We start from the raw sequence: 27132 nt of genomic DNA, 5'->3' as shown, positions 1-27132 counted from the left end.
CATCCTGCCTGTCCCCCCACCCACGCAGACGTGCAATCTCCTGGGAGAAGCATAAAACACAGAGAAAAATTCTTTAGCTGACTTAGTTCCTCCCCAATGCTTGAAGGCCATCAAGCAAGCTCCAGATCATGGTGACCAGGAGACACAGCCCCCATCGACCCACCGACCTATACGCAGAGATGTTTGTCACTCTCAGAAACCTGCCCAGCTGCCTTTTGATGTTGTCAGCTGTGGCTCAGTGGGTAGCCCACATTGCCTCTGAGTTAGAAGGTCTATCAGTTCAAGCCCCACTCTGGACACCAAGGCAAAAAATATCCAGGCTAAAGGAGTGCTGCCCTGTCAGAGGTGCTGTTTTTCGGATGAGACGTTATACTGAGGCCCCGTCTTCCCTCTCAAGTTGATGTAAAAGATCCCATGACACTATTTGAAGAAGGACAGGGAGTTCTCCTTGGTGTCTTGGCCAATATTTATCCCTCAACCAACACCACTGAAAACAGAATATCTGGTTATTATCTCATTGCTGTTTGTGGGATCGTGCTGTGCCCAAATTGACTGCTGCATTTCCTACATTACAACAGTGGCTACATTTCAAAAATATTTCATTTGCTATGAAGTGCTTTGGGGTGTCCTGAGGTTGTGAAAGGTGCTATATAAATGCAAGTCTGTTTTTCTTACTTACAGCAAAACCATACTGGACTGCACGTGCCAGGAAGTTATTCTAATGCAGCATCACATGTACACATCATGGGCCAATGGATACTTAAACCCCATGTGGTGTTGGCAGTGTCTATGGAGTATTTTTCATATTCTATTTTAATTACTGTAAATGTTTTTTCTTTGGCGATTAATTTAAGGAGAATGTTTGGAAATAAGCATCAAAATCCACCTCACAGACCCTGCGATTACTGTGCAGTCCTACAGGCTTCAGCTCCAGTCAGAGCATAATGGCAACTGGCATTTATACTGCATCTTTAACGCAGTAAAGGCGCTTCACAGGAGTGTAATCAGACAAAGAATTATTCCGAGCCAAAGAAGGTGACATTAGGATAGGTCCAAAAGCTTGGTCAAATAGGTTTCAGGGAGCGTCTTAAAGGAGGAGAGAGAGGTGGAGAGGCGGAGAGGTTTGGGGAAGGAATTCCAGAGCTTAGGGCCCAGACGGCTGAAAGCTTAGCCACCAATGGTGGGGCGAAGGAAATGGGGGATGTACCAGAGTTCGAGGGACGCAGCGATCTCAGAGGGTTGTAGGGCTCGAGAAGGTTTCAAAGGTAGGGAGAGGTGCGGCCATGGAGGGATTTGAACACAAGGATGAGACGTTGGTGGACTGGGAGCCAATGTAGATCATGAAGGAACAGAGCACAAAGCCTCTTTTTTTAAAATCACATTACCTGGTTAATTCTTACCAAATCTTTCCCATTTGGTATAAACAGAGAACAGTATGAATGATTAAGTGGGCACAGGCACTACCCAGTGTGGTACTGAGCTATACAGAAGAGGAAGGTGCCAGGTTTGATCTCCGGGCCTGTGTTGGGTTAGCTGGTATTGACTGAGATAGTGTTTGGGGCAATTGGTCTCAGTGTCCCTGAGCAAGGAAGCCACTCACACCTGGGCCAGGTAACCATGTGTCATGTGTGGGCCCGGACGGTCAGCACCGGTGAGGTGTTTGATCGCTAGGCGTGGGACAGCATCATCGCCAAGTCAATTGTCTCCTTACCTCAGTCCACACGTAGCCACTTTCAGCAAGGGGTCACTGCATGTCATTCTGGAGCAGGAACCCCTGGCTGATCTCCTTCCTTCTATCCCAGGGGCACTGAGACCAGTTGTAGTTTCCTTACAGATCGGACAAGGGACCGTCTTGATCTGCTCATTGGCTTAACCAGCTGAACCATCTCGAGGAGCTTTCAACATGAGGTTCATACGTATGAAATAAAGCCTCTGTGTTTTGTCTGGAGCTCATTGTTGAGTGATGACAGAAGGAAGGAAACAATGAACACATGGTTTTTATTAGTTTATAAATAAACCGATAAGGGTTTAATTCTGAAGCCACCGCTTTAGAAAGAGAAAAATTTTTTCTAAAGAAGACAAATGTTTGGAGGCAACATGGTACTGCAGAATGAGCGGTCTAATGGGAGGGGGCGAGGGGTGAAACAAAATTGGATTCCTGTCGGGAATTGTGCGCTCCACAAAACGTGTCGCTGTGATGCCCTTGTGTGGAGTTTGATATTGACTCCGCTGCACTAAGATTAATGCAGGGCCCTTTGGGAAGTCAGTGCACATTCCTGGGAGTATTGGGTGTCGGATTGATGTGACCAGGTAGGGGATTCTTTGTGTTTGAAGTTTGCCCTGAGCAGACCGAAGGAAACAGAAGCCTCAGCTTTGTCCACGATGACACATTCGGAGGGTCCGAGTCATGGTCTGCTCACAGGGATCAGTGTCCCCACACTGACAAGTGGGATTAAGTCCTCAGTTCAGCTATTTTACTTCAACATTTGACACGCTTAATAAGTAAAATACCATAAATGTGGCTTGAGACAAACTGAGCTCTATTTAAACTGCATTAATTAGGCCGAACTAAGGATTTACAAGCCCTCACTCAGGTTTCTTTTGAACTACCGCACTTACAATTAGCAGATTCTAAGCAGGATTCATTTTCTTCAGGAACTACGTAAATCATAAAAAGAAAGAAATTTCTTGCATTTATAAAATGCCTTTCACAATCGCAGCACGTCCCCAGACCTGAACAACCAATGAAGTACTTTTGAAGTGTATTTACTATTGTAATGTAGGAAATGCGGCAGCCAATTTGTGCACAGAAAGATCCCACAATATGATCATGACCAGATATTCAGTTGGTTGAGGGATGGACATTGGCCAGAACACCAGGGAGAACTCCCCTGCTCTCCTTCCAGATAATGCATTGAGATCTTTAAGGCCCGCCTGAGAGGACGGATGGGGCCTCGGTTTAACGTCTCATTCGAAACACGGCACCTCCGACCGTGCAGCACTCCCTGATTATCTGCCATGAAGAACTCCACCTCCCACATACCAAACGGTATAACTTGGTGAAGAGCTTCAGTATCTCGGTGCCCTGAGCTCCCTCATTGATATCCAGGACACGAGGCAGCATGGGGCGGTGATCGAGAGCTGATGCTTCTTTTTCCTCGCTCTGGGAGACCGAGGCCCAGTTGCCTCAATGACTCGGATGAGGGGATTGGTGGAAGCACTGTGCCTCTCCACCTCAGGAATCAAGCCTCACACTGTTTGGAGAGCCATCTTGCGTCGCAGTGGAACGATGCTTATTGTAAGGTGAAGGAGGGGCTCGATGAATCCTTTCCACCCCCCCAGACTCAATATCCCTGAAGGAATTTATCAGCAGCTGTGTCCACACCTGAGAAATGTTTGTCATCGGGAATTTGCAAGGAGGAAATTCCTGAGGGGGAATGGCCCTTCAGGCCGTGCACGTCCCAGACAATGTTGCCTCGGTTACGGGGTCCTGGCTTCACCTGATTGCTGTTGATACTAATGGGAATTAAATTGTCAGTTTAGTGTGTTCAGGTTACAGGAGGAGACAGGAGGAGACACCGGAGGGAATGAATGATTCACGGCTCCTCTTTGCATCTGGTGCTGGGCGTTCGAGCAGGTGAATGTATGATTGATGGGCTGAGGTATCATTGCCAGGCTGTCAGTACAAAAGACTCCTCTCATCCTCCCCCTCCGTCCGACAAGGATTTTGACAGTGTCAGCTGGTGATAAGATAGCATTCAGACAAGTCAATCATTCTCCAGCTCAGGGCTGTGAGGGGAGATGTTGCTGTCGACTTGTCCTGAAAGGAATCCAGTGGCAGGTGCAGAACTGACGTTCTCCTTCTCTTATTGCCCTGATGAAGTAACTGGCTTGGAATTCTTGCCATGCTCAATCCCCACGAGCCTGCGCCCAGTTCCGTACGTTTACACTTCTCTGGGAATTCTGTTTTTTCTTTGCTAGCCTTCCCCCCCACCACCCAGCTCTCCGGAAGGCGCTGGCTCGTTTTGGGGTTCAGTTCCGCGGGCATTGGCAACTGTCTGGTCCTTCACCCAAACGGCCGGTCTTTGTGCTGGATTGGAGAATTCAGACTCGAGCAGCAGCTGGCTATTCGACTGCAGGGGTAGCGCAGCCACACCTGCCGCTGTCCTCACCTGCCATCCATACATGCGCGATCTCAGCCGGGGTCACTTGACTGCAATCAGGAGTGGGACCCAGTGGCTTCAAAAGCTTTTTTGTTTCCTGGCGAACAGCCCAAAGGAGCAGGTTCAGTGCTGCCATTGTGTGTGAGACACAGTATTACAATTTACGGATAACGTCACTAACTTTGGGAGTACGTCTTCGGCACCACCTCCCAAACCCGCGACCTTCACCACCTAGAAGGACAAGGGCAGCAGGCACATGGGAGCACAATCACTTCCAAGTTCCTTTCCAAGTCACACACCATCCCGACTTGGAAATATATCGGCCGTTCCTTCATCGTCGCTGGGTCAAAATCCTGGAACTCCCATCCTAACAGCACTGTGGGAGAACCTTCACCACACGGACTGCAGCGGTTCAAGAAGAAGGCCCTCCACCATCTTCTTACGGGCAACTAGCAATGGGCATTAAATGCTGGCCTTGCCACCGATGCCCACATCTCAAGAATGAATTTTTATAAAATGAATATAAAAATGCCTATAACAACAACTTGCATTTATATAGCGCCTTTAACATGGTAAAATGTCCCAAGGCACTTCACAGGAGCGTTAACAATCAGATTTGACACCAAGCCACATAAGGAGATATTAGGACAGGTGACCAAAAGTTTTGTCGAAGAGGTAGGTTTTAAGGAGCATCTTAAAGGAGGAGAGAGAGGTGGGGAGGTTTAGGGAGGGAATTCCAGAAATTGGAGCCTTGGCAGCCGAAGCATAGCCACCAATGGTGGAGCGATGAAAATCGGGGATGTGCAAGGGACAGAATTGGAGGAGCGCAGAGATCTCGGGGGGTTGTGGGGCTGGAGGAGGTTACAGAGATAGGGAGGGGCGAGGCCATGGAGGGATTTGAAAACAATGATGAGAATTTTAAAGAAGAGGCGTTGCCGGACTGGGAACCAATGTTGGTCAGCGAGCACAGGGGCGATGGGTGAAAGGGACTTGGCGTGAGTTAGGATACAGGCAGCAGAATTTTGGATGAGCTCAAGTTTAGGCACACTAATATTGCAAACTCTTGGTCAATCTTTAGAAGCTTCTATTCACCACGACTTTAATGGTAAATTTAGCGATCCTGCCCTCTCAGGGTTGAGTTGCACTTGAAGGGAACCAAGTAATGGATTGTTTACTGACTGTGCTTTCAGATGAGTTACAGGTATAGGGGCTTGACCAATCTTTTTGTGATCTCTCACGCAGCGGGGAGCCGATGAGCACCCACCACTGCACACCTGGCTAAGCCAGATGATCAGCCGCTCTGCCGTCAGTCCTTGCCGACACAGCCAGGTAGATCACAGAGGAGCGATTCAAGGCGAATCAAGTGTAGTAGATGTAATCAGGTGGGGCGCAAAGCAAATAGAGTCTGGGGCTGAGTTGGGGAGGCTGATTTCATGAGTCATGAGACTGCTGGACATGTGGTGACTCTGGGCTCTTGGAGTCTGGTACTGTACTTACAGCCGATCAGTAGGAGACCTGTGTGAGGCAGGGTGAAGACAATATTGTGGACAATAGATGTAGCCTTGCCCAGAGTGCAGCTTTCTGTGAGGCACCTCGGGATGTTTTTCTACATTAAAGGCGCTATACAAATGCAAGTTCTCAATGTTGTTGTTGATGTTGTTCCTTCTTTTGTTGTTGTTGTAGAGCCCCACCTTGGACATTGATAAGACAAGTAGGAGTTGTGTCATCTGTGCAGTGTAATGTTCTGTTAGGGAAGAATTGAAATGATTAAGAAGTTTGTAGTTAGCTTAGTTAATATTCTTTCTCCGGCACGCTAACCCTCCTTGTTCTCCTCAACCTTTCCATGGCATTCGATGCAGTCAACCATTGTCTACCATGCTCACCTATAATCCGCCTCCCTGGGACCACCCTCTTTTGGTTCTACTCCTACCTGTCAGTACCTCTTCTCTCTGATCCATCTCAGTGGATGTCCTTGCATGGTACCATTCCAATCTGCCTCAACTCAACCAGCACATCTCCAGCAATGGCTTCTCTTCCTGCGCTATCACCTTCAGAATTCCCCAAGGATCCATCCTTGGCCCCTCCTCTTCCTCACCTACATGCTGCCCCCCAGTGACATCAGCTGCAGACAATGGGGTGAGATCCCACATGTTTGTTGATGATACCCAGATCTACCTCCCCATCATTTCCCTCCACCCCATACCCACCTCCATGCTGTGAGGTTGCCTATCTTACATTAATTCATGGATGAGACAGAATTTCCTACCATTATGGGTACGGCAGCATAGCGGTTATGTTACTGGACTAGTAATCCAGAGGCCTGGACTAATAATCCGGAGTCATGAGTTCAAATCCCGCCACGGCAGCTGGGGAATTTAAATTCAATTAATTAAATAAAATCTGGAATTAAAAAACAAGTGTCAGTAATGGTGGCCATGAAACTACCGGATTGTTGTAAAAACCCATCTGGTTCACTAATGCCCTTTAGGGAAGGAAACCTGCCGTCCTTACCCAGTCTGGCCCATATGTGACTTCAGACCCACACCAACATGGTTGACTCTTAATCACCCTCTGAAATGGCCTAGCAAGCCCCTCAGTTGTACAATCTCGCTACAAAAAGTCACAATAAGAATAAAACTGGACGGATCACCTGGCATCAGGATCACTAGGCACCGGACACGACAAAGGCAAACCAAGCCCAGTTGACCCTGCAAAGTCCTCCTCACTAACATCTGGGGATTTGTGCCAAAATTGGGAGAGCTGTCCCACAGACTAGTCAAGCAACAGCCATATTCATAGAATCATAACTTTCGGCCAATATCCCAGACTCTTCCATCACCGGCAGGACAGACCCACCAGAGGTGGCGGTACAGTGATATACAGTCAGGAGGGAGTGGCCCTGGGAGTCCTCAACATTGACTTCGGACCCCATGAAATCTCATGGCATCAGGTCAAACATGGGCAAGGAAACCTCCTGCTGATTACCACCGACCGCCCTCCCTCAGCTGATGAATCAGTCCTCCTCCATGTTGAGCACCACTTGGAGGAAGCACTGACGGTAGCAAGGGCACAGAATGTACTCTGGGTGGGGGACTTCAATGTCTACCACCAAGAGTGGCTCGGCAGCAGCACTACTGACCGAGCTGGCCGAGTCCTGAAGGACATAGCTGCCAGACTGGGCCTACAACAGGTGGTGAGTGAACCAACACGAGGGAAAAACCTACTTGACCTCGTCCTCACCAATCTACCTGTTGTAGATGCATCTGTCCATGACAGTATTGGTAGGAGTGGCCACTGCTCAGTCCTTGTGGAGACGAAGTCCCGTCTGCACACAGAGGACACCATCCAACGTGTTGTGTGGCACTACCACCGTGCTAAATGGGATAGATTCAGAACAGATCTAGCAGCTCAAAACTGGGCATCCATGAGGTGCTGTGGGCCATCAGCAGCAGCAGAATTGTATTCCAGCACAATCTGTAACCTCATGGCCTGGAATATTCCTCATGCTACCATTACCAACAAGCCAGGAGATCAACCCTGGTTCAATGAGGAGTGTAGAAGAGCATGCCAGGAGCAGCACCAGGCATACATAAAAATGAGGTCACAGGACTACATGCATACTAAACAGCGGAAGCAACATGCTATAGACAGAGCTAAGAGATTCCACAACCAACGGATCAGATCAAAGCTCTGCAGTCCTGCCACATCCAGTCGTGAATGGTGGTGGACAATTAAACAAATAATGGGAGAAGGAGGCTCTGTAAACATCCCCATCCTCAATGATGGCAGAGTCCAGCACGTGAGTGCAAAAGACAAGGCTGAAGCGTTTGCAACCATCTTCAGCCAGAAGTGTGGAGTGGATGATCTATCTTGGCCTCCTCCCGATATCCCCACCATCACAGAAGCCGGTCTTCAGCCAATTCGATTCACTCCATGTGATATCAAGAAACAGCTGAGTGCACTGGATACAGCAAAGGCAATGGGCCCCGACAACATCCCGGCTGTAGTACTGAAGACTTGTGCTCCAGAACTAGCCGCACCTCTAGCCAAGCTGTTCCAGTACAGTTACAACACTGGCATTTACCCAACAATGTGGAAAATTGCACAGGTATGTCCTGTCCACAAAAAGCAGGACAAATCCAATCCGGCCAATTACCGCCCCATCAGTCGACTCTCAATCATCAGCAAAGTGATGGAAGGTGTCGTCGACAGAGCTATCAAGCGGCACTTTGGGTTCTGCCAGGACCACTCGACTCCAGACCTCATTACGGCCTTGGTCCAAACATGGACAAAAGAGATGAATTCCAGAGGTGAGGTGAGAGTGACTGCCCTTGACATCAAGGCAGCATTTGACTGAGTGTGGCACCAAGAAGCCCAAGTAAAATTGAAGTCAATGGGAATCGGGGGGAAAACTCTCCAGTGGCTGGAGTCATACCTAGCACAAAGGAAGATGGTAGTGGTTGTTGGAGGCCAATCATCTCAGCCCCAGGACATTGCTGCAGGAGTTCCTCAGGGCAGTGTCCAAGGCCCAACCATCTTCAGCTGCTTCATCAATGACCTTCCCTCCATCATAAGGTCAGAAATGGGGATGTTCGCTGATGATTGCACAGTGTTCAGTTCCATTTGCAACCTCTCAGATAAAGATGCAGTCTGTGCCCGCATGCAGCAAGACCTGGACAACATCCAGGCTTGGGCTGATAAGAGGCAAGTAACATTCGCACCAGACAAGTGCCAGGCAATGACCATCTCCAACAAGAGAGAGTCTAACCACCTCCCCTTGATATTCAACGGCATTACCATCGCCGAATCCCCCACCATCATCATCCTGGCGGTCACCATTGACCAGAAAGTTAACTGGACCAGCCACATAAATACTGTGGCTACAAGACAGGTCAGAGGCTGGGTATTCTACAGCGAGTGACTCACCTCCTGACTGCCAAAGCCTTTCCACCATCTACAAGGCACAAGTCAGGAGTGTGATGGAATACTCCCCACTTGCCTTAAGAGTGCAGCTCCAACAACACTCAAGAAGCTCGACACCATCCAGCCCGCTTGATTGGCACCCCATCCACCATCCTAAACATTCACTCTCTTCACCACCGGTGCACAGTGACTGCAATGTGTACCATCCACAGGATGCACTGCAGCAACTCGCCAAGGTTTCTTCGACCGCACCTCCCAAACCCGCGACCTCTGTCACCTAGAAGGACAAGGGCAGCAGGCACATGGGAACAACACCAACTGCACGTTCCCCTCCAAGTCACACATCATCCCGACTTGGAAATATATCGCCGTTCCTTCATCGTCGCTGGGTCAAAATCCTGGAACTCCCTTCCTAACAGCACTGTGGGAGAACCTTCACCACACGGACTACAGCGGTTCAAGAAGACGGCTCACCACCACCTTCTCAAGGGCAATTAGGGATGGGCAATAAATGCCGGCCTCGCCAGCGACGCCCACATCCGATGAGCGAATAAAAAAAATACAGAGAAGACCAAAGCCATCTGCTGAAAACTCTGCACCCTTGCTAATGACTCCATTCCTACCAGCTTACTTGGACAGAACCAAACTGCACCTTTCTGTTCAACCCAGAGCTGAGCTTCAAACCCCATATCCTAACCACTGCCAAGACCCCTTACATCCACCTCCAACATTGCCAACCTCCGTCCCTACCTAACTTCTATTGCCACTGAAACCCTTGTCCAGACCTTCATCACTTCTAGACTCAGCTTCTTGAATGTCCCCCCCGCCAGTCTCCTGACTTCTACACTCATTTGTTCCAAATCATCCAAAACTCCCCTGCCTGCAACCTGTCTCACACTAGTCCACAATCACCCTTCTCCCCCTCTGTGCTCGCTGACCTACATTGGCACCCCATCCTTCAACAGATCAAATTTACAATCCTAATCTCAGTTATAGAACCCGTCATCATAGAGTCATAGAAATTTACGGCACAGAAGGAGGCCGTTCGGCCCATCATGTCCGTGCTGGCTGAAAAAGAGCTATCCAGCCTAATCCCACTTTCCAGCTCTTGGTCCGTAGCCCTGTAGGTTACGGCACTTCAAGTGCTCATCCAAGTACTTTTTAAATGAGTTGAGGGTTTCTGCCTCTACCACCCTCTCAGGCAGTGAGTTCCAAACCCCCACCACCCTCTGGGTGAAAACATTTCTCCTCAACTCCCCTCTAATCCTTCTACCAATTACTTTAAATCTATGTCTCCTTAGACCTCTCTGCTAAGGGAAACAGGTCCTTCCTATCACTCTATCTAGGCCCCTCATAATTTTATACACCTCAATTAAATCTCCTCTCAGTCTCCTCTGTTCCAAAGAAAAACAACCATGTTGTCCAGCCTTCTGACTCAGGCCTCCCATTGTCCTCCTTCGTCCTGCCCCATCTTTAGTGGCAGAGCCTTCAGATACCTTGACCCAACTCTCTGGAACTCCCTTCCTAAGCTCTTCTTCCTCTCCACCTCCCTCCCCACTTTTACAAAGTCTTCTTAAAAACATGTCTGTTCCACTCTCCTAACCCTCTCGCAAAGACTTGTCATCTACTCCCTCCCTTCACTGTGCAGTGCCTCAGGAAAACTTTCCATGTAAAAAGTGCTACTTCAATGTAAGCTGTTGTTGATGGTTTTCAAACATTTCTATTTGAATATGAACACTGACCACATTATTGTCGGACCAGTGTGGGAGGGGTTACTGAGTGACGGTGTGAGGGAGCTGGATTAACATCAGTGGAGATACAGTCAGTAACACAGGGTGCTGGAGGGAGGGGTTACTGAGTGACAGTGTGAGGGAGAGGGATTAACATCAGTGGAGATACAGTCAGTAACACAGGGCACTGGAGGGAGGGGTTACTGAGTGACAGTGTGAGGGAGCTGGATTAACATCAATAGAGATACAGTCAGTAACACAGGGTGCTGGAGGGAGGGGTTACTGAGTGACGGTGTGAGGGAGCTGGATTAACATCACTGGAGAGATACAGTCAGTAACACAGGGTGCTGGGGAGAGGGGTTACTGAGTGACAGTGTGAGGGAGCTGGATTAACATCAGTGGAGATACAGTCAGTAACACAGGGCGCTGGAGGGAGGGGTTACTGAGTGACGGTGTGAGGGAGAGGGATTAACATCAGTAGAGATATAGTCAATAGCACAAGATATTACTGTAATTTTAATTGAGCAAGTCAATTCATGCCCCTCCCATTATCTCAATAACTCCTCTTCACCGGTTTGCTCAATATCGTCAGCTCTCACTATTTAAAACAAAAATATTTTAAAAATCAGTTGAAATAGGAGTAACCAGATTAACCGAGTGTAAACTGGAAGCGCAGTGACAGGACTCCGTTGACCTCCATGCCCAGTTCTCCAATCCGAGCGCTCAGTGAGCGAGACCCCCCGCCGGGAATGAAGTTTGCAAGAATTCTCCCCACTTCCCTACAATCCATGTCCAGGAAGTGTGTTCCCTGCAGTGAAGAAAGATCTGTCCTCTGGAAGGAACGACACTTGGAACTCAGCAAAGTTTAATGAGGGGACCCCCTTCCATCCGCCCCACAAAGCCAGTCTACTCAGGGCTCACAATGCTCCAAGAACTTTGGAAGACAGGCTCTGCGTTGAGCAGGGAGCTGAAGGCCCCAAATGAATTCCTGTTGATTTATTTTTCCCCTTTGTCAGCCGAGAAAAGGTGCTGAAATATGAAGGTGAACTGTGACTTAATTTAAAGAACAAGAAAGCCGAGGTGGAATTTGCTGTGTAAACACTCCTGAGAGGCTACAAACGGCCAAGCAGGCCTGGTGTCCACACTCCATTGAGAAAGCTTGAGCTCTCTTTAATAGAGAGACTGCACTTCACGCACCGAGGTTAATAGGAGAACAAGAATGTTTGACAGAGAATAAAGATTTAGTCAGAATTATGTATTAGATTCTTAAAATAAACGGTGTTTAGCAGGGAGGAAGAGTTCGTCAAAGAATTTTTCAGGCGGTTTGAACTGTGCATTAGGTTACGGACAGACTGTGAATGTAATTGGACACAGTCCATCTCTGCTGACCCTCAGGTCAATGCCTACCCTAAGAGGAAGCTTTTAAACTGTATTTGTTCCTTCATGGCTCATTAACGAGGGGGTTGACGGGGTTTGAGATTGGAATAGTTTTCTCCTGACTCGCGGCGACAGTGCTAATCACTGGTAGAGTTGGGACTGACGTGTTCACAGACAGAACGGGAACGGCCAGAGGGGCTTTCACGAGGCGTTTGAAGATCTTGCTTATTTCTTCCACCTAGTTTACTGTCCTTCTCTGCCCTTTCCTCCCGAAGCCTCTGACTCGAGCTGGGGTGCAGATCTCCTTGGTGTCAGCAGCCCTGTAGTGCCTCAATTCATGCACAAAACATCGGGGTTGGGGGGCCGGTGGGGTGGTGGCAGGACTGAGGGGGGCGCATTTTACGGCTCAATGTAGGACTGACCAGGAAGCCCCTGGATTTGATTCTCCAGTCTGTACTGGAGCGAGCAGATCTCATTTAGGATAACTGTAGGGGTACGACCTTTGACCTCCTTGGACGAGGGAGGGGGAAAATCAGCTCGGGTTCTTGTTCCGAATCACAATTCAGTGACTTCTGCTGGAAAGCGTGTATGTGTGGACATGACGTGAGGACAGGAGGAAGTATGTTTGTGATTGCATCATGGTCAAATAGCCCGCCAACACGTACGGTCTCGGCTGACCCAGGAAGAACGATCACTTAGGCCAAGTACTGGAGGGCTGCAGCAGCCTGTGGAATCTCAGCATGAGCACAGGGCTGGAGTTGGCTACTTCTGTTCCCCTCTCATCCTCTGGTTTCACACCTGTGGGTATAAATTAGTCGGCACTCAGTTCCGGGCAGGACGGCGGCGATGGGACCGCAAGGAACGCCTGAACTGGGAAAGCCCGAAATTGGGCCTCAGGCCTCGTTATTATTCATTGGGAGGCGCCTCCTCAGGCCACTCGCCCGTTTGAAGAAATAAATTTCGGACCACTTGCCTCTCCAGCAGTGGCCTGAAGGTATGTCCAGGAGGGAGGGAGGGGGAGGGACGGTATGGATAGGAGCTGCAATGGTGTGGAGACGATTGGTTGTAGCACGGGGTCAGGGGAGAACTCCACCTCCTCCTGGTTCCACACTAACATTTAAAAACCACTTACCTTTTGGTGGTGGTCACCCAGCAACGGCTTAAGAATCCCGAGCGGAGCAGGCCCGAATCCTGCTTCATTCTCTGACATCGAATATCGGCGAGGGGGCCGAGAACAGGCATTAGGTTGATCAGGGCTGCCTGAAAAATCGCCCGACGAAATATCGAGTCGGACATCTTTCAGGCATCTGTTGGGCGCAGGACGTTAGTCCCCCATATTGGCCCTCGTTGTGCCCATTTTATACTTTAGCCTGTTTCCACAGGGGGTGGGGGGTGGTTTCTGTGCAATTTGACCACAGCGGAAATTTTACCTCAGTGACTTTATCAGGTTGTGGAGTCGAAGGGAATGGTCCTTTTAATGGGTAGAACATTCCGGGCCATGGAGAGTGGGGGGGGGGGGGGAGGGGAGGGGGAACAACCCAGGACAAGAGAGAAAGGGAAGGGGGAGAAACAAGAAACTAATCTAAAAAAATTTAAATCCCTCCGGCCGAATGTAACGAGCTGCGGTAAATGGGGACTGTGATTGGGGAAGGTTGGAAACGTGGAATTCCGGGGACTGAATCTGACCTATTGTTAGCTCCCCATTTACACTAGGAGCCAGCAGGGTGATGTCTGCCACTGCTCAGAACTGTAAACATTATTATTGGATTAGCGCTGACCCCAAGCCTAAGTGACCCTTCCAGCTCGCAATTTGTCATTAGTTTCCTAGTGTGCCTGCTCCTCACTCTCACCTAATGCCTGAGAAACTAACAGCCAGCACTGCGAAATGAAACTGGACAGCGTTTCCACTTGGCCCGTTTCTTTTGAGCACTTTTGAAAGCTTAAAATGTTCCGTCACCCGTCCCCAGTGTCAGGCTGCTTCTCTCACACACGCTGGAAGGCGGCACTAAATCGGTAATGCTCAGCAGCCAGCATCTCCCACTCTTTGGGCAATTCTTCCTGATATGTGTTTGATTTAGAAGCCTTTCATGTGGAACTTAGTTTAAATAGCAGAGAGTTCCATTACCCACTTTTCTCTGTAACATCCTTAAAGAGGTTGAGGAGGTTCGACAGGCCTGATGTTTCTGTAATTCCGCCCTGGCTGTTCTCCCACAGCCTACCCCTTAGAACTTGCATTTATATAGCGCCTTTCAGGTCCTCAGGACATCTCAAAGTGCTTCACAGCCAATCAAGTACTTTTGAACTCGAGTAATTGTTGTAATGTAGGAAATATGGCAGCCAATTTGTGCACTGCAAGGTCCTCCAAACAGCAATGAGATAAATAATCAGATAATCTGTTTTAGTGATGTTGGCTGAAGGATAAATATTGGCCAGGACACCGGGGAGAACTCCCCTGCTCTTTTACATAGAATTTTACAGCACAGAAACAGGCCATTCGGCCCAACTGGTCTATGCTGCTATTTATGCTCCACACGAGCCTCGTCTCACCCTACTTCATCTCATCCTATCAACATATCCTTCAATTCCTTTCTTCCTCATGTACTTATCTAGCTTCCCCCTAAATGCCTCAAAATGGTTAGGATATTAAAGTCCTTACGTTCAGTTTTGCTGGCAGTGGGGTTTAGGAGATTCTTATATTAACCCCACTCGTTTCCCTCACCTTTCCTCTTACAAGCTTCAAAATGGTGCCATGGGATCTTTTACGTCCATCTGAAAGGGCAGACGGAGCCTCGGTTTAACATCTCATCCAAATGACAGCACCTGCAACACTCTCTCGGTACTGCCAGCCTAGATTACATAGTCAAGTCTCTAGACCTTTTGACTCACAGACAAGAGTGCTACTCTCTGGGCCACAGCTGGCACCTTTACATCACTCCCATCAGAGGCAAGTATCCAACTGGATGTCAACCCAGTATTCAGAGTCCGCGACTCTCCTCTCCGACGTGGGGCTTGAACCCATTACCTTCTCACTCAAAGGCAGGAAATGCTACAGTTGAGTCAAAGCTCACTCCTTAGCTAGTAAAACTAACACTAGTTATTGAAGATCATTGTGACCTGTCGGCTTTGTATCAGCCCACAGCTCAGGTCAAAGTAACCAACTGAGTGCAGGCTGACCAGGAAAACCCTTAACACAACCACATAACCAGCTGGACATGCTGCAAATCCTGAGTGCTAGCCCTGCCGTATCTCATTTTGACTTCTGTAGTTTAAAGGAAGCATTAAAATTACCGGTAAACCGGGAGTGAGCTGATCCCCACGCCCAATTCTCTGATCTGCACTCCCTTTGAGTGAGGCTCCAGGCTGCGAGTGTAGCCTGACTGAATTTACCCGATAATGTCATTAACGTGTGTGCAGTTGGGAGAGTCGCTGCCGGAGCTCCCTGCAATGTAAATGTGGGGAGTTTACAGGCCTCTGTGCTCCCAGCGACCATCGGAGGGAAATTTGTGAGATATCCGGTCCTTACTACAGGTGAAAAAAAAATGAGTGACTTAGAAATCCTTAAAGATCTTTGTAAAAACAAAGAAAGAACTTGCATTTATATAGCAGCTATCACCACCTCAGGACGTCCCAAAGCACTTTACAGCCAGTGAAGTATTTTTGAAGTATAGTTACTGTTGTAATGTAGAAAACATGGCAGCCAATTTGCACACAACAGCAATGAGATAATGATCAGATAATCTGTTTTAGTGATGTTGGTTGAGGGATAAATATTGACCAGGACACGGGGAGAACTCACCTGCTCTTCTTTGAAATAGTGCCATGGGATCTTTTACATCCACCTGAGAGGGCAGATGGGGCCTTGGTTTAACATCTCATCAGAAAGAAGGCACCTCCGACAGGTGCAGCACTACCCTCAGTACTGCACTGGAGTGTCAGCCTGGATTATGTGCTCAAGTGTCTGGAGTGGGGCCTAAACCCACAATCTTCTGACTCGGAGATGAAATTGCTTCCACTGAGCCAAGTTTAACGTCTGCCTGAAAATAGCGCCCAGAGGAATGCAGTAGAAGCCTGAACGTTGCTGATTGAAGCAGATATCCATGTCACTTTACCGGGAGACGGGCAGATATGTCCAGAGGGTGGTTGTTATTCCGCTCAGAGTGTTTTGAGAAGTGCCCCAATTAGCTTCCAAAGTTGCTTTGAAGACTACAATCGTTTCAAAAACAAGTTTCTCATAAAATGGAACAGCTGCCATTTATTTAATATCTCTCTCATCTTTGATTAAAAATATTTGAAATAGCTCAATGTTTTGGAATTTCAAAACATCACTCTGTGAAAGTTTGTGTTTTGAGTGCAGGTCACTGTGTGTGTACCCAGAGCTGGTCTCAGCTCAAACAGGAGGCCGGTGGGATGTCCCCGTTATACCAGAGCTGTGTTTCAGTATTCGGCCACTATTATTTGTATCAACAAGAACTGATCCAGTGTTAAGTTCAAGTATAACCTCAACACAATCAAATTCCTAAATCCATGATTTTATGTTTAATGGGTAATCCAGGTCTCGACTCCTGCACAGGAAAGGAGTGCAAATGAGAGAAATCAAGAAGGCAGTCAAATGTCATGAAGCTTGGGTTTTAGAAGCCCGTAGGATGTAGGAAGAAGGGAGGTGAGGAGGGCCTCGGTTTTGAGGTCCTGGGAATGAACGGGTTATAGTGGGAGACGGTGAGGTGTGTCTCGATTTCAGGGCAGTGAATAGTTGGGAGAGGGAGGAGGACCATGTATGATGTACGTCCTCTTTGCTCAAGAGTTGAAACACCAGACTTGAAATCTCTTGTCTTTGAGAGAAAGAAGCGCGGAAGCAGGATAAGGACAGGGTGTGGGATGGGGTGGGGGGCTTGAGGAATGGGGGTGGTGGGGAATGGGAGTGGTTGGAACATAGGAACGTAGGAACAGGAGTAGGCCATTCAGCCCCTCGTGCCTGCGATGTCATTTGATAAGATCATGGCTGATCTGTGATCTAACTCCATATACCTGCCTTTGGCCCTTATCCCTTAATACCTTTGGTTGCCAAAAAGCTATCTATCTCAGATTTAAATTTAGCAATTGAGCTAGTATCAATTGCCGTTTGCGGAAGAGAGTTCCAAACTTCTACCACCCTTTGTGTGTAGAAATGTTTTCCAATCTCACTCCTGAAAGGTCTGGCTCTAATTTTTAGACTGTGCCCCCTACTCCTAGAATCCCCAACCAGCGGAAATAGTTTCTTTCTATCCACCCTATCCGTTCCCCATAATATCTTATAAACTTCGATCAGATCACCCCTTAACCTTCAAAACTCCAGAGAATACAACCCCAATTTGTGTAATCTCTCCTCGTAACTTAACCCTTGAAGTCCGGGTATCATTCTAGTAAACCTACGCTGCACTCCCTCCAAGGCCAATATGTCCTTCCGAAGGTGCGGTGCCCAGAACTGCTCACAGTACTCCAGGTGCGGTCTAACCAGGGTTTTGTATAGCTGCAGCATAACTTCTGCCCCCTTGTACTTTAGTCCTCTAGATATAAAGGCCAGCATTCCATCAGCCTTATTGATTATTTTCTGCACCTGTTCATGACACTTCAATGATCTATGTACCTGAACCTCTAAGTTCTTTTGGACATCCACTGTTTATAACTTTTTACCATTTAGAAAGTACCCTGTTCTATCCTTTTTTGGTCCAAAGTGGATGACCTCACATTGGATCCTGACTCGAGTTCTGAGGTTTGGTCAATGAAAGCCTTTCCTCGGGCAGGCGGTTGTCCCGATCGACCGTCATAACTTCGGCGGTCCTTTGCCAAAGTTACAGCAGCCAATCAATTTCCACTCAGCCCGTTCATAAAATCAGACCGACATATTGGAAACATTGGGCCTGAAACCCCTCTCCCTTGCTGCAGTGGCACAGGCAAACGCTGGGCATGGAGGGGGCAGAGAGCCTTGGAGGGGGCAGGAAATTGGCCTCGGCACCGTTTAGCACGGAGTTGGCGGTGCGAGAGGATTGGCCGATCTGTGATGCAAGCATCATTACATCATCCATTCGGGGGTTTGTTACTGCCCCACGAATTCTGATGCATTGCCCGATTGGCATGAAGCTGGAGTGAAGTACATCCTGGCAGGCAAACAGCCATCGAAAGTAGTTTTAAAACTGCCCGGGTTGGTGAGATTAGTCCTTGTTCTTTTGGCTTTTTTTGCTTTCTTTCCATTGCCCTGCTGCTTCTTTCTTTGCATTGGAATGCTGGTTGGTTTCAACTTTACACTGGGCACCACCATTCGAAGACCCTCCCCTGCCCCCCCGGGCATTAGTCGCCTCCCGCCCCACCTCAGCACAGCCAAAAATGCCCGATTTCAAACCGTGCCGTCAACAGCGAGTGCCTCACATGTCTACTCAGACCCAGGAGTTGCTGACCCCTATATTCCCAGCGGTGGATGTAAATCACGTTAGGAACTCGTACAATGTCAATGAGGGTACAGCGGAAACCCTGCGGGAATCCCCGTGCGCCAGCAACACGAGACGTACCGGACAAAACGCGCTGGTACTGCTGGTGAGCTTCGCGGGGGTTCTGCAGCACATGTCACCTACAGCTTATAGCTCTTGCGTACGACCTCTGCTATTATTCTGTGCTCCAACCTGGTATTTAGGCTCAGCCAGAGAATTCACATGTGGAACTGAATCCATTATAAGAGCTGTGATGTAGCATTATTGCACCTTGTCATGAGCTGTGAGAGCCAGGGTCGAAACCAAGTGAATTGGTGCTGGGATTCCCCAGGCTTTATGTTGCAGATCTTGGTTTGGTCATTGGCTGTAGCATCGTGTAGAGGCAAGATACCTAGCCAGTGGCTGGGAGGGAAAGAGAATCAGCAGGGGTTCCACCTTGGGTTAACTTCAACAGCACTGTTACCCATTGTTGGGCATTGGCAGAGGCTTCGAAGATGACTACTTTTCTATACTGGATCCAAAATGGCTGTTGAGGTAAAAAAATGGGAATAAGTGAGTTGTTTTTTTAAATTTGTTCGTGGAATATGTGTTACACAAGCAAGCCAGTGTTTATTGCCCATCCCTAGCTGCCTTGAGGGCATTAAAAGTCAACCATATAGTGTGGGACTGGAGTTACATGTAGGCCAGACCAGATAAGGGTGCCTTCCCTAAAAGTACATTAGTGTACCAGGTGGGTTTTGACAACATTCTGGCAGCTCCTCATGGCCAGTTTCTCTGGTGCCAACCCACAAATTTCCAGATTTATTGAATTCAATTATCCCACGTTATGGTGGGATTTGAACTCTCAACCTCCAACTGTTACTGGTCTTGTGTCACGGCCACTCGGCTACCCTACCCACAGCGCAAAAAGGAAAATAGAACTGGAGACGACGGATGGCAGGTAAATCAAAGCTCGCTGGTGAGATTCTGTGATGTCTCCGGCTTGCCTGGTTATGGTTGATTGATTGATTGAATTCTCCATCAACAGAAGAGTGGTAGGGGTGTGGTCTTTACCTGTCTGTGCTTCCACCAGGGAGCCTTGTCTGCTGGGGATCCATATTAGAAATTTGGGCATATGGGGTCCTCAGCATTAATGGATGGAAAATTATGGGCAGCGTGCACCCAAAATTCCAATATGGACTCCCAACGGGCAAGACCAACCCCCCTTCCCCAGTAAGCTGCATCGAGATATGGATATATATATATTTCATATAGAATATAGCCTGAATTTCAACAGCTCTCTGATTGACCTCACCAATTTACAGCCAACATTGATGCTTTTAAGTGGAAGTTAGTTAAGTACATGAGGGGAGAAAGGAATAGAAGGATATGTTGATAGGGTGAGATGAAATAAGGGGGGAAGGAGGCTCATGTGGAGCATAAACACCGGCATAGACCAGATGGGCAGAATGGCCTGTTTCTGTGATGTAAATTCTATGTAATTGTATGTAACTACAATGGAGGTTGAGAGTTCAAATCCCACCATAACGTGGGATAATTGAATTCAGTAAATCTGGAAATTTGTGGGTTGGCATCAGAAAAACTGGCCATGAGGAGCTGCCAGAATGTTGTCAAAACCCAACTGGTTAACTAATGTACCTTTAGGGAAGGCACCCTTATCTGATTTTCCTGTTTAGAGCTATGGCCTTAAAGGAACAGGCCAGGTCAGCAGCTAAACATCACAACTGCACACACACCCAAGACTGCCCACGAGCGACGCCACGGGAGATCTGTTAGTGTATCATTTTTTTTTGTGGCAACAGTGAGACTTTCAGTTATGTGCTATTCCCCCCCTGCCCCCTCCCCTTGTCGTTTCCTCCAACTCTCCCCTTGTTCAGCCTCCTCATGCCCTAGCTGAGATTACAGAGGATAGCCTGTCCTCAGGACTCCCTCCAATGCAGCTCCAAAACTGGTCAATAGGGAGCAGCCAAGAGAGGTGCAGGGACACCCCCTCTCCCAGGGCAGCGCGGCTGAAATTGAGAACTCGGTGAGCAGAGGATCATGCGAATGGTTTGTATCCCGCCCGCCTGCTCCGAAGCTCTGCATTGCGTTGCTACATACAACTGGTAATTTTGAATCACAACTTTCTGAGTGGATTTAAATATCACGAACATTTATTTTAGATCAGTTTATGAACTAATATTATAATGGTCTCTCTATCCAGCCGGTCCCATTCTGCACGGCCTTTAAGGTGGATAAACAACATTTTACCACTTGTTGCCTAGGAAACAGGATCAGGCCACAAATGAGTGTGAACACACAGTTGAAGTAATTCTGCGCCCTGTTAACCCGACTGCTGACCTTTAAGATCCATTTTAATTGTGAAGGTTTCAGAAGCCTCTGTTATTTTTCCAGGACTATTTTTAACCTTCTTAAGAGACAAAGGGTTAAAACAACCTGCTTTCAAATCCGATGAAAAGTAACCGGCCTTTTTCCCCAGCTGTGACCTTGGCTTGTGTTTCGGTCAATGAGTCAAGGTTTCATCCTGAGCTGCGGCTTGTCTGAGACTGTTGATTATCACAGACAGATGTCTTGCTGCTGGAGAACAGACTCAGCGACTAAACCTGGTGACTCTCAGCGCTGAACGGATTGGAGTCTTCAAGAGCCAGAGAGCCTACTGTTACAGTTTGTGTTGTTAGTCTCCTCCAGCTATTTTGCTGCTGCTATCAGCTGTGGCTCAGTGGGTTGCCCTCTCATCTCTGAGTCAGAAGGTTGTGGATTCAGAGTCCCACTCCAAAGACTTCAGCACAAAATCTAGGCTAACTCCAATGCGGTACTGAGGGAGTGCTGCACTGTCGGAAGTGTCATCTTTTGGATGAGACTTTAAACTGAGGCCTTGTCTGCCTCTCCGGTGGATCTAAAAGATCCCATGGCATTTTTTAGAAGAAGAGCAGGGGAGTTCTCCCCGGTGTCCTGGCCAATATTTATCCCTCAACCAACATCATTAAAACAGATTATCTGGTCATTTATCTCATTGCTGTTTGTGGGACCTTGCTGTGTGCAAATTGGCTGCTGCGTTTCCTACATTACAACAGTGACTACACTTCAAAATTACTTAATTGGCCGTAAAACTCTTTGGGACATCGTGAGGTTGTGAAAGGCGCTATATAAATGCAAGTTATTTCTTTATGCTCTTCAACAGCATCACAAGCTGGGATAACAGAAACTGCGTCAAAAATCACAGGAGCACCTTTGAACTTAGAATTATCCTTTTGTTCCAATTTTCTCCCCGTCTCTTGTCAAGGCACAGACTTGTGTTGGGAGACCCATCAGCATTTCTCTATTCATCATGTGTGAGTCCAGGTTGTCATGAACCTGAACCTGTCCCATCTGATAGCCAGAAACATGCACTTTCATAGAATCATAGAAAGGTTACGACAGGGAAGGAGGCCATTCGGCCCATCGAGTCCGCGGCGGTTCTATGCAAGAGCAATCCAGCTAGTCCCACTCCTCCGCCCTTTCCAGCAGGGATCGGGGAGGCTAATATCTCCCCCCTCCTTTAGTATGTTGGGATCCCTTGATTCCCTTAGAGTCCAAAAATCTATCCATCTCAGCCTTGAATATACTCAATGACTGAGTATCCACAGCCCTCTGGGGTAGAGAATTCCAAAGATTCACAACCCTTTAAGTGAAGAAATTCCTCCTCATCTCAGTCCTAAATGGCCAACCCCTTAACCTGAGACTATGGCCCCTTGTTCTCCTGCCAGGGGAAACAGCCTCTCAGCATCTACCCTGTCAAGCCCTCTCAGAATCTTACATGTTTCATAATTGCTGAATCAGAATCTTAGCTTAGACTACCATCTTAGGCTATTGTAGCTGCTACTTGCCCCGTACGCACGATCCAAGGGTAGTTGGTCAGGGTGGTCATGGATGTTCTTGGAGGACCTTAGCTCCCACTCTACTCTTTGTCTGTTTAGCTATTCGGGAGGTTCAGTAACTCCAGCTCAGCTCAGCAGCAGTGGGCGCTGGTGAAGAATTGACTGCACCCAATGGAAAACAGCACCAGTCAGTGTTAAGACCCATCTATGAGTCCTTAACCGGCAGTGGCTAAATCCCCCAGCTCATGTGGCGAATGTTTCTTTCCCATGGTTTTCTGTCTCTTTAATCCCAACCTTGGGCACTAACTTCCCCCCATATTGGGACTTTAAGAAAACAGCACAAAACCTGTCTACACCGTGACTCTCTAGCCCAAACTTTCTTCCCCACAGCTAACTGATGTTTTTATTGAGGTTCAGACAGAACATTATCTGGCCTTGCACACAGTCAATATATTCCCATTTTGGACCAGACTGACAGCTTACCTGCACCAACACATCATTCCCCAACCCTCTTCTTTAACTAATCACACGTATCATTACCAGAACAGTGAATCAAGAACAGTAATCACTGAACATGTGTTGAGAGAGACAGTGAGAGAGGGGGAGGGACTTAGGGAGAGATAGTAACACAGAGAGAAAAACAGAAACAGAGAGAGAGGGAAAGATAGAAATAGAGAAAGAGAGAGGAAGATATAGGAACGGAGAGTGTGAGAGAGAGGGAAAGAGAAAGGGAGAAATAGAGAGAATGAAAGAGAAAGAGACAGAGAGGGAGTGTAACAGTAGCAGAGAATGAAAGAGAATACAGAGACAGAGGTGGGGAGAGACAGAGGAAAAGAGAGAGAGAGAGCCAGAGATGTGGACAGAGTGTGAGTCCAGAATCTGCATGGCCATTTCCAAAGCAAATCAGGACCAATTCCATCGCTGGTAAGCTCTGCCACAAAGACAAATAAAATACATAGAATCATAGAATGGTTACAGCTTAGAAGGAGGCCATTCGGCCCATCGAGCCCATGCCGGCTCTTTGTAAGAGCAATCCAGTTACTCCCATCCCCCCACTTTTTCCCCGTAGCCCTGCATAGAAATGTCGTCTTTATTTTCTTCACAGTTTACCTATTGTCGTCCTCTGCCAGAGTTCCTGCTTTTGCTCACTATCCAGTTATCCCGACTACAAAGTGCAGTAGGGACAGGACCTGGGTTGACTGGGATGCCCAGCATGGTTGAATGACCTTCCAGTGCACCATCAACATGAATAACGATGATTTGGACGAGGTATCAGTGGGCAGCCGTGCCCACCGAACTGCTCCCCAGAAAGGAGTTAGCGGCCTTTCGGGAAAGGAGGGGAAAAAATGGAGAAAGTTCCTGTCACTTTGGCCACCTGCCCTGTTGGTTTGTGACCCTCTCACTGCTGTCACGATGACATATTAACACCAGGAGGGTCATTTTAACCCCCAAGAACACGCTCAGCCAAAACCCGGAAGTCATGTCCCCTATTAAATCTGGCGGGCGGATCGTTAAAGGGGCAATTTACCTACTTGAAATACTTAAGGTGGGTAATTTTTTGTGGATGCTGAACCTGAAACAAATTTTACCCTACCTGCAGGGGCTTCCCACGGCTTCTCAAACTCGCCAATGAAACGGAGGCGAGATTCACTCCGCAGTTGATTTGACCCTTCAAACCTGTGATCGACACGTCTCAAGAAAAGCTCAGGGATTGCCGCTGGTCTCTCAGTTCTCTCAGGCAAATGTTTGGCCAAGAGTTGTTTCTGTTGGGTCTCTATTCACTCTTCCAGCTGTCACTCAATTAAATTAAATATATAGAAAATAATAAATTGTTAATAATCTGAGAATCACCCTTTAATGTTGATGCTAGTTAGGAAGTTCAAAATATGAATGTTACTTATAGTGCACTGATCATCAAATTGCTTCTCTCCTGCTCACCCTGGTATATGTTCCTTATTCCTGGCCTGAATCTGGAGCCCTCCTCGTGCCCTCCTCCCCGTGCAGCCTCAATGCAGACCAGCATGGATGATAGAAATCAGTGGATAGTTGAATCAGTACGAATTTTTATCTTGCATTGCAACACCCTAGTGATGGGGAGGAATACAGACAAAACAAAGTGAGAAAAAATGTTGTTTTTATTTAACAAGAAAAGAGCACAGAGTACAAATAACTAATGAGACATTAGCAGGCTGCACAATAACCTAACATCTCATGTTTTCCCATGAGAATTCTGGTCGATAATTGGGCAGGCAGATAACTGGAGTGCAGATAATGGACTGTAGTGTCTTTTTCAACATTGTTTGCTTATCTGAGCAAAGCAGAATCCTGAATCCAATCTAAACTTCATGGACATCCAGCAGTTTTTTTTTGGTCAGAAATCTACATCAAATTGCACAGCACTGAACTTTCACTTTGCTTCCTTGTAATTTTTTCCCAAATGAAACCAAGAGAAAAGGCACCACTTTTTCATCCAAATCCAGGCCAAATGCACAGTTAAGCAGCAGGTTTTCTGTTCGAGGTTGTGCACAAATTAGTATCAACCAAATGAGTTAACATAGTCTGCTGCCAGACACAGACTGAGAACTCACTAAAAAGGCAGTGTTATTCACTGAAGTGTCCAGCACCTCATTTTATTTCAGTTCTTGCCACCCTCTGGATTTTTCGATAAGAGTAGAGCAGAATAGGAGGTTGTGGAACTGGGCTTGCAACTGGTCATGTGTTCAAATACCAAGTGGCGAACTTGACTTCTGGAAGAAAGGACTACCAGGAATGTCAAAAAAAATCCCGCTGTCTCCGACTGCCCCCCCACCCCGCCCGATATCAGACTTACCTGCCATCCGTTTCCCGGCTGCTTCCCCTCCCGACGGGCAGCCAGACAGATTGTTGCACTGGAAACCCAGAAGTAAAACCAATTGCCTTCGGTTGAGTTGCAATCGCAGATTCCAGCGGGCTCACTTGACTTCGGGGTTTCCCAGGCGATAATCTACCCTCCTGCTCAGTTCCCGACTCCGTGCTAAAATCACGGCCCTGGTGCTGAAGGAACGCACAGTTAAGTTGACAGCGGTGACTGGCAGCTCATTAAGAGTCAAAATGTGAAGTAAGTTCTTTGGCCGTGAATTATTTGTAGGGTGAGTGTGTTACCCTTGAAAGTGTTTTCAGGAAAATAGCCCACAACAAAGGAGGTGTATCAAAACAGAACATTAGACGATAGTCCCACAGGAGAAAGAATGATGGGCTTAGCTGGCTGGGTTGGCAGATGCCTGGCTGGATTGACGAACACCTGGGTGGATTGGCAGACGCCCGTCCTCAGTGGGAAATGATGCACGATTGTGCCCGCTCCGATATCTGTTTCACATTAGTAGGGGGGGCGATTACGTTGGATAGTTGGCCTTCAGGGTTGGCAATAGTTAGAGTTTCTAGAACCTGCCAGCTGGAAGCAGCGGGAAGAAGAGTAAAGAAAAATACTAATGGAAATCTGGAGTTAGGCAGTGACCTCATCGAGAGAAATGTGCAGACAGAGCAGGGGTTTCCAGACACAGGCAATAAATTCACAAGCTCTTTCTGTCACTCACTGAGGTATTGATACCAAACCCACACTTTCATGTCTGAGTCATTCCTGCATTTCCTCTCAGATTTATCTGTTTTTAGTGAAATTTCATGGGCAGATTGCCAGCGAATTACTGGGGTGATTCCTCGATCCAGTACACACAGTGGGGAGCGGTGCCAGCACAGAGCAGGCCTGAGATGCCCTCCCTGTGAATGCTGCATCCCACTGGGAGCATCGGATCACAAAACCAAATCCAATATTTATTAACTCAATAAATGAAACCAGCACAAATAGTTCAAGGACATCCTTTTATAGAGACAGGTAGGACATCCTTTTATAGAGACACTCATCATCAAGACTTCCTTTTATAGAGAGAGTTACAGCATAATTTAAAATTATATAGTGTTTAGATAAATAGAATAAGGGAGGGATATTTTCTCTGACGTGGGATCATCAATTTAAAATGACACTAAGAGAGTGAGGAGGGAGGTTAGGAGAAACTTCTTTATGTAGAGTATTGTTAGATATGGAATGCTTTGCATAGGGAGTGGTTAAAGAAGGCACAATGGAAAAAGTGGGTGAATATTTGAAGCAGAGGAAAATACAGGGCCATGGGGAGAGAGCAGGGCTGTAGGATTAGTTTTGGATTGATACAGGGCTGTGGGGCGAGAGTGGGGCAGTGGGATTAGTTTTGGATTGATACAGGGCTGTGGGGCGAGAGTGAGGCAGTGGGATTAGTTTTGGATTGATACAGGGCTGTGGGGAGAGAGTGGGGCACTGGGATTAGTTTTGGATTGATACAAGGCTGTGGGGAGAGAGTGAGGCAGTGGGATTAGTTTTGAATTGATACAGGGCTGTGGGGCGAGAGTGGGGCAGTGGGATTAGTTTTGGATTGATACAAGGCTGTGGGGAGAGAGTGAGGCAGTGGGATTAGTTTTGGATTGATACAAGGCTGTGGGGAGAGAGTGAGGCAGTGGGATTAGTTTTGAATTGATACAGGGCTGTGGGGAGAGAGTGGGGCAGTGGGATTAGTTTTGGATTGATACAGGGCTGTGGGGAGAGAGTGAGGCAGTG

The 27132-nt window shown here is 47.7% G+C and overlaps 1 long non-coding RNA gene across 1 annotated transcript; it reads right to left on the bottom strand.

Annotated features, from left to right (window-relative positions):
* Positions 1–1979: 1979 nt before the first annotated feature.
* On the bottom strand, positions 1980–24533 carry LOC137301331 (uncharacterized). The gene is made up of 3 exons (XR_010958278.1): positions 24450–24533; positions 24106–24301; positions 1980–5907 (listed from the first exon to the last, which is right to left on the bottom strand). It is a non-coding gene; the product is annotated as an uncharacterized lncRNA (long non-coding RNA).
* Between the last annotated feature and the right edge of the window lie 2599 nt (positions 24534–27132).

The sequence above is a fragment of the Heptranchias perlo genome, chromosome 33 (assembly GCF_035084215.1).
Source record: "Heptranchias perlo isolate sHepPer1 chromosome 33, sHepPer1.hap1, whole genome shotgun sequence".
Lineage (NCBI taxonomy): Eukaryota > Metazoa > Chordata > Chondrichthyes > Hexanchiformes > Hexanchidae > Heptranchias > Heptranchias perlo.
Note: the sequence above shows the minus strand (reverse complement) of the source record. Positions and strands in the feature narration are given on the sequence as shown.